The sequence below is a fragment of the Bufo bufo genome, chromosome 2 (genome assembly GCF_905171765.1).
Source record: "Bufo bufo chromosome 2, aBufBuf1.1, whole genome shotgun sequence".
Classification (NCBI taxonomy): Eukaryota; Metazoa; Chordata; class Amphibia; order Anura; family Bufonidae; genus Bufo; species Bufo bufo.
In genome coordinates this window covers 467695580-467707997 of record NC_053390.1, presented here as the reverse complement: position 1 = coordinate 467707997, position 12418 = coordinate 467695580, and the positions used below count along the sequence as shown (strand labels likewise).

General features: G+C 44.8%; 1 protein-coding gene across 6 annotated transcripts in view; it reads left to right on the top strand.

Moving 5' to 3' along the window:
• Positions 1-12418, top strand: part of PIP5K1C (phosphatidylinositol-4-phosphate 5-kinase type 1 gamma) — a 105094-nt gene that overhangs the window by 8972 nt on the left and 83704 nt on the right. The gene's annotated exons all lie outside the window — the stretch shown is intronic.

The following is a 12418-nucleotide window of genomic DNA, read 5'->3' as shown; positions in this document are numbered from 1 at the left end:
TTTTTTTCCTGCCAGATTCCTTTTTTTTTCTAGTCTGTTTATTTTCCAATTACAGATGTTTGTGATTTTTGTTTTTTATATTGATTATGATTATGTGGGCTGCCATCTGAGAACGGTGCACCCCCACCGATGAGCTGTTTGAAGGAGCCACAGGTGACAAAGCTGTGCTATGTGTTACAGCTCATTCCCATTCATGACTGCCATGGCCTCTTCAGCTGATCTGTAGCGATGCCTTCCTGAGGCATCTGCGCTGCCTTCCGGTGAAGAGCCTGTGAGATCCAGCCCCCTGGCTCTCACAGGCCCTGGAAGCTGTATGAGTAATACACACAGTATTACTCATACAGCCAATGCATTCCAATACAGAAGTATTGGAATCCATTGTAAAGGAATATACCCCCAAAAGTTCAAGTCCCAAAGTGGGACAAAAAATAAAGTGAAAAATTAAGTTTCAAGTAAAAATAAATAAAAATAGTATCGACCGGCTCTATAAACATATCACATGACCTAACCCCTCAGATGAACACCATAAAAAATAAAAACTGTGCTAAATAAACAATTTTTTTTGTCATCTTACATCACAAAAAGTACAACAGCAAGCGATCAAAAATGCGTTTGCCAACCAAAATAGTACCAATCTAACCGTCACCTCATTCGCTAAAAATTAGCCCCTACCTCAATCGCCCAAAAAAAAAATAAAAAAAAATATGGCTCAGAATATGGAGACACTAAAACATAATTATTTTTTTTTTTGTTTGAAAAAAGCTGTTATTGTGTAAAACTTACATAAATAAAATAAAACCGGCTCTATAAAAATATCACCTGACCTAACCCCTCAGATGAACACCGTAAAAAATTTAAAATATAAACTGTGCTAAATAAACCATTTTTTCCCTTTCATCCTCCATGACGGCATACCATGAGAGATGACCCGCCTCCAACCAGGTAGGGACAGGAAGTATAAATTTGATGCTCCTCCTCAGTGCCTTCCTGTCCCTCCAGGTAGGAGATAGGGTTTTCCCTTATGGTCGCTGACCATGAAGAAAGAGGATACCATGTGAGGAGGCAGCAGAGTCCGAACCCTAGTTGGGTGAAACGGGCTCTGAAGACCTGTCTCTTACCTGCTGCTAGCGCGGGCAGACAGGTCCACGTGGGACCAGACACTCAGGGAGTCCCTCCGGTCAGTTGCTGAGCTCCACACTGCGATCCGGCATGGCCGGCGCTCACAGTGTCATCACCGGAAGTGGACGCGCTCCATGCATTCCACAGGCGTACTTCCGGTATGGGGCCTGAGAGCACTTCCGGCGGTGGATTGCATGCCGGCGGCGGCGGGAAATTCAAAAATCGCGCAGGATTATGACTGAGGCCGTCCTCTGATCTGAGGTCTTAAGGTGAAGCTATTTAAGGGGGAACAGTAAGGTTGCTTGTTACCCTGAAACATGCTGGATCCAGGTGAAGTTATGGAGACCACTCAGGGATCTGTAACTGTGAGTAATGCCACCAGGACTTGGGTTAAGGCAGTATATTCTGTTATTTAACCCTTATGTTTTCTTTCTTTCTGTATGTGTGCAGAGTGAGAAAGAGAGTGCTCTGAAAGCTAAAACTAGTCAGAGGGCTAAAAAGTGCAGTATCTGTTCTGTTAAACATTCAGATTCCTCTACTAAGAAAGTTTGTAAAAAGTGCACTGACAATATTTCTAAGGAATTGGTTCCGTCCTTAAAGGAAGAACTTAAAAACACATTTAGGGAAGAAATCAGGGCTGCTATGTCAGCTACCTCATTAATCCCTTCCTGCTCCAAACAGACGCAGGGACCAGCGACAAACGTCTGATTCTGAATTAGAGGAAGATTCAGAATCAGGAGAACTCGGGTCCGAAGATTCTGGATCTGATTCAGAATTTAAAAACTATCTTTTCCCCCCTCGCCTATGACAGCACCCATGGATAGCATCCGCCCCCTTCCTCAGGACAGGAAACAGGAAGCACAGCCTCTTCAAAAGGGAGGTACAACCCCCATCATGCCAGTTCTGTTTCCTGTCCTAAGGGACAGGGTGGAATGCACAGCATGAAGAGACGGAGCTGCGGGAGCCCCTTGTTTTTTTTTTTTTTTTACCCGTGGGAGGAGGGCCTACCCGAGCAGCGTAAGCCTTCTTTGGAAGCCGCTGCTGAAGCCTGGACCTCTGGACTCCCCCTCGTTCCGGTCACTCCCCCATCGGGGCCGCCCTGTGTGTCCCCAGCACCTCTGCGGCCGTGCTGTATGTTCGGCTACGGTCTGGCGTTCGCGCGGGTGCGCGACGCCGTCACTTCCGGGTAGGTCAGGCCGGGGCGCTGACGTCATTAGTTGGCACCGGATCCTGGCCTCCGGATTCTGCAGTGGGAGGAGGCGTGGCCTTGGGCCGGAAGGGGAGGGTGCCGGTACGCGCCCGGCAAGTTCAAATCCAGCCAGCTCTCACTGCAGGCTGGTGTTTTGGCCTGCAGTGACCTCCATAGACGAAAGCCAGTGGCAGAAAATGGAGCCCACACAGCGCGCAGAACCCACTGAAACCACCAACGAATCCTTGGTACCGGTGGGGGTAAGAGGGGTGAATGCCCTGCCTTTTTCATTTATTTCAGATCTTGATGGGAGTCTTCATTTATTTTGTGTGTTTAGACTTCCAAAGAGAAAAGGGGGTCAAGGTCCAAGGAGCGGGGCTGCGCTATTTGCAAAGGAAAGCTACCGTCCGGTTGGGGTAAACCTGCGTGGGCAAATTGTTGGAGGATGAGCCCCCTTCTCTCATCAAGCCTAAAAAAGATTATCAAGGATGAGGTTAAAGAATCAGTGAAGAAGTCCTTGAGTAATCTGCTTGAAGATTGCCCTTGCACTTCCGCTGCTGTCTCTATTCCCGCTTCAAGTGATCAGGAGTTGTTATCGTGATTAGAGGAGGAGGGAGAACTTCCGTCCTCGGATCACTCCCAGGATGAGCAACTGGCAGGGAGACCTCTGTTCCTTCCAGAGAACATTAATTCCCTAGTCGGGATCGTCAGGGCAACTATGGGGCTTGACGATCAGGCAGAACCCCAGTCCATGAGAGATTCCATGTTTGAGGGCCTAGGTCCTAGGAGGCTGAAGTGTTTTGATGTACATGAAAACATAACTTCGGTAATTAAGAATGAATGGAGTAGGCCGGATAGAAAAATTTTCGTGCCTTCTGCCTTAAAAAGGAAGTATCCCTTCGAAGACAAAGCCTCAGCTGATTGGGATAGAGCCCCGAAGCTAGATGCTCCGGTAGCGAAAATCTCTAAGGCTGGGTTCACACTTGAGTGTTTTACAGCGCGTTCAAACGCGCTGTAAAACGCGCTGTAAAACGCTCAACACATGAAAACCAATGCTTCCCTATGGCCCTGTTTCTCACTTGAGCGTTTTACAGCGCGTTTGAACGCGCTGAAAAACGCCCTACGCTCAACAAGTTCTTGAGCTTCTTTGGGGCGTTTTGACGCGCGTTTGTGGCCATAGGACACTGCAGTCAATCGCACAAACGCGCGTTTACTATTCCAAAAAACGCGCGTTAAACGCGCATATCAAATACGCTCAGGTCTGAACCCAGCCTAAGAGAGCAGCCCTCCCATTTGAAGACTCGGGTACTCTGAAAGATCCAATGGACAGAAGAGCTGAGGTCTATTTAAAAAAGAACTGGGAGGCGACGGCTGGCTCATTCAGGCCCGCTATAGCCGCCACTTCTGTTGCCAGGTCTTTAAAGGTTTGGATGAAAGAGATGGAAGAGTAAATAAAGATGGGAGCGCCCGTGGAACAATTGCTCTCGTCATTTCCAACTCTGTATAGTGCCATTGATTTTTTTTAGCAGATGCCTCAGTGGACTCCCTGAGGCGGTCAGCGAGAGCCGCAGCTCTTTCAAATTCCGCCCGCAGAGCGATTTGGTTAAAGGACTGGAAGGGAGATGCAGGTTCAAAGGCGAAATTGTGTGCTATTCCCTGTCGGGGGGGAATTTCTCTTCGGGCCCACGTTGGACGATCTGCTGGAAAAGGCTTCTGACAGAAAAAAGGGTTTCCCTTCTATGCATCAGCAGCCTCCTAAGAAGCCCTTTCGTTCTCAGACATCCAGATTTAACTTCAAGAGAAGAGAAACTCCCAGACAGTCTTGTAATGCGGCCAGAGGGAACAAGGGTTTTCTTTTTTTCAGGTGGAGAGGCCTCTAAAAAACCTCCGCAATGACGCCAGACCCCCGGTTGGAGGTCGTCTCTCCCTCTTCGCAGAGCAATGGCGGAAGATCTCGAACAGCCCCTGGATTCTTTCAATCATTTCAGAGGGCTATTGCCTGAACTTCCTAAGAACTCCTCCAGAAAGATTCGTTTTGATGGACTATCGCTCCAGCCCAGAGAAGCTAGAAGCATTAAGTCTGGAGATTTCGGATTTGCTGAAGAAAAGGGTCCTGCAGGAGGTTCCAGCTCAAGAGAGGGAGACGGGATACTATTCAACGCTTTTCCTTGTAAAGAAGCCGAATGGCACCTTCCGTACTATAATAAATCTGAAACTGCTCAACAAATACCTGGTGTACGAGAGATTTCGTATGGAGACTATCAGTTCCATAATCCCAAATTTATTCCCGGGCTGCTAAATGGCGACCCTGGATCTCAGGGACGCTTATTACCACGTTCCAATTCATCCCAGTCACCAGAGGTACCCAAGAGTAGCAGTTCAGTTCCCGGACAGACTCCTACATGTACAGTTTCGGGCCCTGCCGTTTGGGTTGTCTCAGGCACCCAGGCTTTTCACAAAGATTGTAGCAGAGATGATGGCTCATCTGAGGGAGAAGGATCTGATTGTCATTCCCTATCTACACGATTTCCTCCTTCTCTCTCGGGAACCAGGTCAATTAATCGATCGGATTTTCTGGTTCAGGGAGGTGCTGGTGAAGTTGGGTTGGGAGTTAAATCTCCAGGAATCCAATCTTGTGCCAAGCCAGATATGCACCTTTCTGGGGCTACTCCTGGACTCCCAGAAACAAATGTGTTTTCTTCCAACACAGAAAATATCTCTGCTAGTCTCCAGGGTTCAGGACCTTGTAGCTCGCCACTCCATCTCTCTAAGAGAAGCTATGTCAGTTCTAGGCCTAATGACGGCTGCAATCCCGGGGGTGGAATGGGCCCACTTCCACTCGGTCACTTCAGTTGCAGATCCTGGGGGTTTGGGACAAAGATCCCCAATCCTTGGATTCTCTCTTTTCCCTTTCAACTCAAACGTTAAAAGATCTAGAATGGTGGACGGTGCCTTCCAACCTTCAAAATGGAGTCCCTTGGTCAAGGAAGGATCCCCTTACTCTGACTACAGATGCAAGCCCTTGGGGTTGGGGAGCTCACACAGATTCTCTACTTCTGCAGGGACCGTGGAATCAGGAGATAGTTCCCAAATCTCACAATTTCAAGGAGCTTCTAGCGATCCTCATGGCCTTGGGGAGGAGCCTCCACCTCTTAAAAGGCAGAAATATTTTGATCTACTCAGACAACATGACGGCAGTAGCTCATATCAATCGTCAGGGGGGGGACCAGATCTCCAGACCTAATTTCTCTCACCAAAGAGATTTTCGAGCTAGCAGAGGGTTTCCTTCCATCGATCAGGGCAGTACACTTAAAGGGAAAGGAGAATGTGAGCAGGCAGTGTGTTCGGCAGGGGGAATGGTCCCTGAATCAACAGGTCTTCAACGACATTGTGGCTCTTTGGGGTCTCCCGGTGGTAGATCTCTTTGCCACAAGGGGAAACAGAAAAGTGAAAAGATTCTTCTCTCTGTCCCCATTAGAGCAGCCCACGGCGGTGGATGCATTGGCCCAATCATGGAGTGTAGGCCTCCTGTACGCCTTCCCTCCTATAAAACTACTCCCAAGAGTCCTGAGGAAGATTCGGGAGGAGAAGGCCCTAGTAATTACTATAGCCCACTTTTGGCCCAGGAGGGTCTGGTTTTCCTGGCTAAGGAGGATGTCAGTAGCAGATCCCTGGGTACTTCCTGTCTTCCCGGGGCTACTAGTGCAGGGGCCGATACTTGCTCTACATCCTGGGCAGAAAGAGCTTCTGCTTCTATTGACCAGATTTGCAGAGCTGCTACGTGGAGTTCTTCTCATACCTTCTTTAAACACTATAGACTGCAGCTTCCTTCACAGGAAGGTTTAGGGTTTGGGCGTAAAGTCCTCCAAGCAGTTGTCCCACCCTAGATAATCTCGCCTAGATATCCATGGGTGCTGTCATAGGCGAGGGGGGAAATATGGGATTACACTTACCGGTAATCGTTTTTCCTTGAGCCTATGACAGCACCCGCCTAATAACCTCCGAAAAAAATAAAAAATAAATGGTGTGTGTGTGTGTGTGTGTGTGTGTGTGTATATGTATGTATGTATGTATATATATATATATATATATATATATATATATATATATATATATATATATATATATATATATACACACAGTACAGACCAAAAGTTTGGACACACCTTCTCATTCAAAGAGTTTTCTTTATTTTCATGACTATGAAGGCATCAAAACTATGAATTAACACATGTGGAATTATATACATAACAAACAAGTGTGAAACAACTGAAAATATGTCATATTCTAGGTTCTTCAAAGTAGCCACCTTTTGCTTTGATTACTGCTTTGCACACTCTTGGCATTCTCTTGATGAGCTTCAAGAGGTAGTCCCCTGAAATGGTCTTCCAACAGTCTTGAAGGAGTTCACAGAGATGCTTAGCACTTGTTGGCCCTTTTGCCTTCACTCTGCGGTCTAGCTCACCCCAAACCATCTCGATTGGGTTCAGGTCCGGTGTCTGTGGAGGCCAGGTCATCTGGCGCAGCACCCCATCACTCTCCTTCATGGTCAAATAGCCCTTACTTTCAAAGTTTTCCCAATTTTTCGGCTGACTGACTGACCTTAATTTCTTAAAGTAATGATGGCCACTTGTTTTTCTTTACTTAGCTGCTTTTTTCTTGCCATAATACAAATTCTAACAGTCTATTCAGTAGGACTATCAGCTGTGTATCCACCTGAATTCTCCTCAACGCAACTGATGGTCCCAACCCCATTTATAAGGCAAGAAATCCCACTTATGAAACCTGAGAGGGCACACCTGTGAAGTGAAAACCATTTCAGGGGACTACCTCTTGAAGCTCATCAAGAGAATGCCAAGAGTGTGCAAAGCAGTAATCAAAGCAAAAGGTGGCTACTTTGAAGAACCTAGAATATGACATATTTTCAGTTGTTTCACACTTGTTTGTTATGTATATAATTCCACATGTGTTAATTCATAGTTTTGATGCCTTCAGTGTGAATCTACAATTTTCATAGTCATGAAAATAAAGAAAACTCTTTGAATGAGAAGGTGTGTTGTGGTGTGTTGTGGTGTAGTCTGGTTTTTGTCTCCTTAGTTCTTGGAATAGGACTGGCATGATGGGGGTTGTACCTCCCCTTTTTGAAGAGGCTGTGCTTCCTGTTTTCTGTCCTGAGGAAGGGGGCGGATGCTATCCATGGGTGCTGTCATAGGCTCAAGGAAAAACTATTACCGGTAAGTGTAATCCCATATTTTTTCATCAGAGGATACCAGAGAGTTAATTAAAGCGGTTAGGGCCACTATGGATCTTTCTGAGGAAAAGGTCCGCAGATCAGTCCATGACGAGATGTTCAGTGGATTTGAGCAGAGGTCTAACCGAGGCTTTCCGGTACATAAAAATATGCACGATCTAATTAAAAGGGAATGGAGGTCCCCAGATAGGAAATTGTTCATTCCTAAGACAATAAGGCGACGGCTCCCTTTTTCTAGTGAAGATAAGGCCCTTTTAACAACTTGGCCTAAAATAGACGTTTCCCTATCTAAATTAGTGAAAGGTCCAAACGCCTTACCATTTGAAGATATGGGATCATTAAGGGACCCCATGGATAAAAAGACGGATCAAACCCTCAAAAAAACATGGGAAGCTTGTGCGGCCCTGTTTAAACCAAACCTAGCTGCAACATCAGTATCCAGATCACTAAAGAAATGGCTCACGCAGTTAGAAGCCTTACTGAAAAGCGGAAATTCATATGATCGTCTAAAAGATTCCTTTCCGCTCTTAATTAAAGCTGTGGATTTCCTATCGGACTCCACTGCGGAATCAGTCAGGATAGCTGCAAAGGCATCTGGGTTAGCGGTCGTGGCAAGAAGGTCCCTCTGGTTAAAGTCTTGGTCGGGAGAGGTCAGTTCAAAACTAAAGTTATGTACCTTGCCTTTTCATGGTAATTTGTTGTTTGGGGAAGATTTAGAATCCATCCTAGAAAAAGCTTCTGACTCAAAGAAAACCTTTCCCAGGGACTCTGGAAAAAGGAAATTTCCCTTTCGGAGGGTTAAAAAAGGGACCCCCTTTCAAGCAAAGAAAACGAATAGGGATTCGAGCTGGTCAAGGGGAAGAAACCAGAAGAGTAGAGGATACTTATACTCTACAAAGAATACAGAACCGTCAAAGCAATGACGCCAGTGCTCAGGTAGGAGGGAGATTAAGTTTTTTTTCTAGACTATTGGGAACAGATTACAACAAACCCTTGGGTCTTAAATATAATATCAGAAGGCTACAAAATAGTTTTCCGTCTTCCTCCTCCCTAAAATATTTTCAGGGTAACTCCAATTCAAAAAACAACCGTTCTTCAAACAAATCTGGAAGAAGGGATTCGGAAGCTACTAGCTCAAAAAGCCATAATTCCGGTTCCCCATTCTCAAAAAGGTCAGGGATATTATTCAACCGTTTTACTAGTAAAAAAACCAGACGGGAAATATCGGTTAATAATAAACCTAAAAAACTTGAACAAGTTCATACAATACAACAAATTCAAAATGGAAGCAATAAGATCAACCGTGAATCTGCTAAAAAAGGGAGACTTCTTGGCCTCCATAGACTTAAGAGACGCATACTACCATATTCCGGTATACAAACAGTCTCAAAAATTCCTGCAGATAGCGGTCTATTTGGGGAAAGATCTGCTCCACTTTCAGTTCCAGGTATTACCCTTTGGAATAACTTCGGCCCCAAGAGTCTTCACAAAAGTGATGCTGGAGCTGGTGGCCCACTTGAGAAGGAGAAACATCCTGATTGTTCCTTATCTAGACGATCTACTGATAGTAGGCGAGACAAGACAGTCACTGGAGAACAATCTCTTAGTGACCTGCCAGACGCTGTATCTAGCGGGATGGCTAATAAATTGGGAAAAATCAAAGCCAGTCCCGTCCCAGGAAAGAATTTTCTTGGGCCTCTCCCTGGACACCACTCGTCAGAGGACGTCACTTACAGAGCAAAAAGTTTCGGGAGTGGTAGAAAAAGTCTCAAGGTTTCAAAGTCATTGATCTTGTTCGATACGAGAGGCTATGAGACTACTAGGGACTTTAACCTCTTGCATTCCTGCGGTAAAGTGGGCTCAGTTCCACTCTCGAACTCTGCAATACTGGGTATTAACCTGCTGGGACAGAAACCAGAGTTCATTGGAACTAACAGTTCTGATTCCCTTTGCAGTAAACCAGTCTCTTCTGTGGTGGAAACAAGTAAATCACCTATGCCAGGGAATTCCATGGAATTCGGAAGAACAGGTGTTTGTCACAACAGATGCAAGTCCTTGGGGGTGGGGAGCGCATTACTCTCATCACTATTTCCAAGGGGCCTGGGCAGACCACCAAATACTTTGTCCTCAAACCAAAAGGAATTGATGGCAGTTTGGGAGACTATAAAAGTGGCGAGTCAATATATAGAAGGAAAAGATGTCCAAATAAGATCAACACAACAGTGGTGGCATATTTAAACCATCAAGGTGGAACAAGGAGCCAATGTCTGAGCCAAATAACAGAAAAGATTTTTTCCTGGGCAGAAGGAAATATAAGATCCCTTTCAGCAGTCCATTTAAAAGGAAGCTTAAACGTAAAAGCAGACTTCCTAAGCAGGGTCAAAATATATCAAACAGAATGGAGTTTGAAGAAACAAGTTTTTCACCATATAAACAAAAAATGGGGGGTTCCCCAGATAGACCTCTTTGCGTCAGCCACAAACGCAAAAGTAGGTAGTTTCCTTTCCCTCAATCCAAGAGACGGAAGCGAAGGGATAGATGCCTTTTCAATAAAATGGAATTTCCATCTGGCTTACTCCTTCCCTCCTCTGCTACTAATATATCTCGAGTGATAAAGAAGATAAGGCAAGACAGGGCTCACGTTATTCTGATAGCCCCCTTATGGCCCAAGAAATCATGGTTTCCACTATTAAAGATCATGTCCATCCAAAGTCCATGGATCCTTCCTTGGGATCAGGATTTGTTGTCGCAGGGACCAGTTCACCATCCCGGGGTGGAAAGGCTGCATTTAGCAGCCTGGAACCTGAAAGGTTGATTTTAAAAGCTAGAGGCCTGTCAGATCCTGTCATCAATACTATGTCGGCTAGCAGAAAGGAGGTAACCTCAAAAATCTATAATAAAGTATGGAGAACTTTTAATACCTGGTGTATAAAAGAGAAAGTATCCCCTGAAAAATTTTCAGTCCTTTCAGTCCTAGGTTTTTTACAATCTGGGCTGGAGAAAGGTCTTTGTCCCAATACACTAAGGGTTCACGTATCTGCTCTTAGTGCAGTTTATGATGAAAAGATTGCCAATCATGCTTGGGTTATCAGATTCCTTAAAGAGGCAGACAGACTGAGACCATCATTGAAAGCCATGACTCCCCCCTGGGATCTCAGTGTAGTTTTATCAGGCCTAATAGAAAGTCCTTTTGAACCCTTATCATCTGTCTCTATAAAATATATAACCCTAAAAACCCTGTTCTTAGTAGCAATTACGTCAGCCCGCAGGGTTGGTGAAATCCAGGCCCTGAAGATTAATGAGCCTTTCTGTGTCATTTCTTCAGATAGAATTACGTTTAAATTGGATAACTCCTTCCTTCCCAAAGTTGTGTCTAATTTCCACAGGCAAGAAGAAATATTGGTTCCCTCGTTTTGTGACAACCCAAAAACAGAAGGAGAGGAGAGGTTTCATAAATTGGACGTACGCAGAGCCGTTCTAATATATTTAGAAGCCACAAAGGCCTTCAGAAAGACTGACTCCTTATTTGTTCAGTTTCTTGGCACAAATAAAGGGCAGAGAGCGACAAAAAATACTGTTTCCAGATGGATTAAAATGGCGATTTCAGAATCCTATAAAGCGCTAGAAAAATCGCCTCCTGAAGCCTTTGCAGCACATTCTACAAGATCGGTTTCTGCCTCTTGGGCAGAAAGGGCTAACGCTTCACTAGAGCAGATCTGTAGGGCGGCCACTTGGTCTAGCCCTAATAAGTTTATCAAACATTACAGAGTCCATGTTAAGGCAGGTCAAGATCTAGCCTTTGGGAGGAAAGTTCTTCAAGCTATAATCCCCCCCCTAGTTCTTTAATATGTTATATCTCATGGTATGCCGTCATGGAGGATGAAAGGGAAAAACCAAATTACGTACCGGTAATTTCCTTTTCATGAATCCTACATGACGGCATAGGGGTTTCCCACCCAAAAAAAAAAAAAAAAAAAGGGGTATAAATGAAAAGATTCGAAAGAACACTCTCTAGGCTGTCGATCCAGAAAGACACTGAGGAGGAGCCGGAGGAGAGTCAAATTTATACTTCCTGTCCCTACCTGGTTGGAGGCGGGTCATCTCTCATGGTATGCCGTCATGGAGGATTCATGAAAAGGGAATTACCGGTACGTAATTTGGTTTTTGTCACCTTACATCACAAAAAGTGTAATAGCAAGCGATCAAAAAGTCACACGCACCCCAAAATAGTGGCAATAAAACAGTCATCTCATCCCACAAAAATCATACCCTACCCAAGGTAATCGCCCAAAAACTGAAAAAATTATGGCTCTCAGACTATGGAAACATTAAAGCCATGATTTTTTTTGCTTCAAAAATGAAATCATTGTGTAAAACTTACATAAATAAATTAAAAGGTATATATATTAGGTATCACTGCATCCGTGATAACCTGGTCTGTAAAAATATCACATGATCTAACCTGTCAGATGAATGTTGTAAATAACAAAAAATAAAAACGGTGCCAAAACCGCTATTTCTTGTTATCTTGCCTCACAAAAAGTGTAATATAGAGCAACCAGAAATCATATGTACCCTAAACTAGTACCAACAATACTACCACCCTATCCCGTAGTTTCTAAAATGGGGCCACTTTTTTGGAGTTTCTACTCTAGGGGTGCATCAGGGGCGCTTCAAATAGGACATGGTGTCAAAAAAAACAGTCCAGCAAAACCTGCCTTCCAAAAACCGTATGGCATTCCTTTCCTTCTGAGCCCTGCCGTGTGCCCGTACAGCGGTTTACGACCACATATGGGGGGTTTCTGTAAACTACAGAATCAGGGCCATAAATATTGAGTTTGGTTTGGCTGTTAACCCTT